The sequence below is a fragment of the Propithecus coquereli genome, unplaced genomic scaffold (assembly GCF_000956105.1).
Source record: "Propithecus coquereli isolate 6110/MARCELLA unplaced genomic scaffold, Pcoq_1.0 Scaffold42, whole genome shotgun sequence".
Taxonomy (NCBI): domain Eukaryota; kingdom Metazoa; phylum Chordata; class Mammalia; order Primates; family Indriidae; genus Propithecus; species Propithecus coquereli.
The window spans coordinates 3836483-3839244 of record NW_012149952.1 but is presented as its reverse complement, the minus strand read 5'-3'; the positions used below and the strand labels follow the sequence as shown (position 1 = coordinate 3839244).

Genomic DNA, 2762 nt, shown 5'->3' with positions numbered 1-2762 from the left:
TCAAACAATCCGCCCGCCTCGGCCTCCCAGAGAGCTAGGATTACAGGCGTGAGCCACTGCACCCGGCCAATATAAACTTTTTATTGCATTTAAATATTGTGCCTATATTTAATATAATCACTAAAGCACCAAATAAAGAAGTATTTTTTTTAACTACCCAAAGTATTTTAATACGAAGAAAATGAAGTCAGTGTCACAAGTTAGCTCCCAATCCAACTGCTGTTCCCCAAAACAGTTCAACTGGGGGAGGGGGAAACCAAATCTATTCCAAAGCTCATTTGCTTGACTGATGCCTAAAGCTTTACTCTGCCAGACACCCTGGCCCCAATCTCTTGGGCTCTCCCCAACCACACATAGACTCCTTCTCCCAAAGCTGGCTTGCTTAATGGAGACTCATTATCTCTGGCAACAGCCTGGAAATCTGCTCTACTCCTGGGTTACGTAAACTTCCAGGAAAACACCAAGTACAGTCGTCCTCTTAGACAACAGCCTATCCACTAAGGCAAAACTCTGGACCTGACACTTAGTCAAGTGTTCATTCAATAAATATATACTGAGCCATCACTTTGTGCAAGGTCCTGGGTTGGGCAGGGGACAGCAGGCATTCTGCCCTCTCTGAGCATTTCATGAGGGAGATCAACAAAAACTACACAGAAGATTAATGAGAAAAGGAGCTCTGAGAGTATTAGGGGGGGCAATGAGGTATCTTGTCACGTGACCAGGCATAATGACCTCAGTCCTCACGGCTCCCAGCCCCTGAATATTTGCCTATCCCACCCTGTGCACCCCTGACAAGTCCATGCTGCTGCTCTTTGGGGCTGCTGCGCCTGCTCTCTGCAAAACCCATCCCAGGCCTGGTGGAGGCAGAGGGCAGGCAGTTAAGAGCACAGCTCTGGAGCCTGGGCTGGATTCCCTGTTCTTCTACTTATTGTGACTCTGGGCAAGAAGAGGACTCTGAGCCTCCTGTGTAAAATGGGAATCCCAAGAGCACTTACCTTGTGAGGTTTAAGGATTCAATGAATAAATATGTGTAACGTACCTAGCACAGTGCTTGGGACAGTGTGAGCACTTAATAAATGACAGTCTTCCAGAATTGTCACTACTCTTAAAAAATGTCCACAAACCAAGCTCACACACTGTGTAGAAAAGCCATCACACTTGCTATGGTAACCTCTGTGTCACACAGCAGTTCATTTAACTGTGTTGCCACTAATTCAGTGGTGAGCTCTGGACATGAAACTGACTGGACCTCACTGTCCCCTGACATTCAGACTCAGCACCCTGCTCTCTCCCGTCATGGCTTTTACTCCCAGTTTGTGATTTTATATTCACCCGTGGAAATTAATTTGCATAAGGACTGGCTTGTCTCCTCCACTAGAATGTTATGCTCCATGGGGCAGAGACCATGTCTGTTTTGTTCACTACTACACACCTAACACCTGGCACAGGGCTTGCCCCATAGCAGGCACTGAAGAAATACGTTACACAAGAAGCCTCAGTGTTTGGAGAACGAAGGGAAACTCGGAAGGAGGGCTCACAATAAAGTGACACAAGGCCCTCCCAAATCCAAAGCAGGCCTGCTCTGTTACTGACTGAATTGAATAGTTTAAGATATCCAGGACAGTTCTGTTTCTTATCGAGTATTTACAAACACGCCAGACATCAAATACTCAGCGAGAAAATGGAAAAAGAAAAAGATACACAATGCACCATGTCTGCCCTCAAGAGGGAAACAAGATGGAAGTTGCGCTTTCAAAGTCACCATCTGAGGGCCAAGGTGCAGATCGGCCAGGGGGCATGAAGCCCAAAGGTGGGACGTAGCTGGGCTGGGAAGACAGGGACATTTCATGGAAGCCACCACGGTTCTGGCTCTCAGCCTCATCTGCTCAGTCCAGCTCCACATTGCTTTCCTCTGTTTACCTCACACTCAGTTTTCCTCGTTCACCCAGAAACTTAGACGTATGCATTCACTCCACACACATTTCCTGAGCACTGGCTTTCCACTCCACCCCTATGCTGAGCTGTGCTGAGGACCCAGAAGTGACCCAGACAGCCCCAGGCCCTGCCTCACATGTGGAGCTGACAATCTACAGAGGGCACACTCATAAGCCTGCCTGCCACCATAGCCGCACGGTGCTTTGATCTGTTTCTCTAGAAAACTTCACCTCCTGAGTGGCTGCCCCTGAAGACTTCCTCTGAAATGCCCCTTTTTGTGCTCCAAGTCCTGCCCACCCTTTCGTCTCTCCAATGACCTCACCATGTATGATCTCAAAACAGGGAAAGAAGCAGCTGCCTCTTCTCTGCACCTCACTCTCTCTGAGGAGATTCTGAGGGCAGCCAGATGAAAGTTGTTGACGGGGAAAGCGTACTCTTTCTCAGAAACAACCTCAGAACCAGATGCCATTTTTTGCCTACCAAATTAAAGACCAACATTACTCAACCCAAGCGAGAAAGCTGAGGGACCTGCATCCCCACCCAGAGCGGATGGGAGCACGAATGCTCAGTGAAGCATGGGAAAATGTGGTATTAAGGATTATTACAAAAGGCCATGACTATTGATCAATGGTTGAATTACATATATATGTTCACTGCCGTGTTATTTATACAGGTTGAGGATCCTTTATCTGAAATGCTTGGAACCAAAAGTGTTTCAAATTTTGAATATTTTTAGATTTTGGAATATGGGCATTATATTAGGGATCCTATTGGAAGATCCCCATTGTCTGAAAATCTGAAATCTAAAATGTTCCAATGAGCATTTT

At 46.7% G+C, this 2762-nt stretch overlaps 1 protein-coding gene across 1 annotated transcript in view; it reads right to left on the bottom strand.

The window, feature by feature from the left end:
• The window catches only part of SAE1 (SUMO1 activating enzyme subunit 1), a 100730-nt gene that overhangs the window by 17100 nt on the left and 80868 nt on the right, over positions 1-2762 (bottom strand). The gene's annotated exons all lie outside the window — the stretch shown is intronic.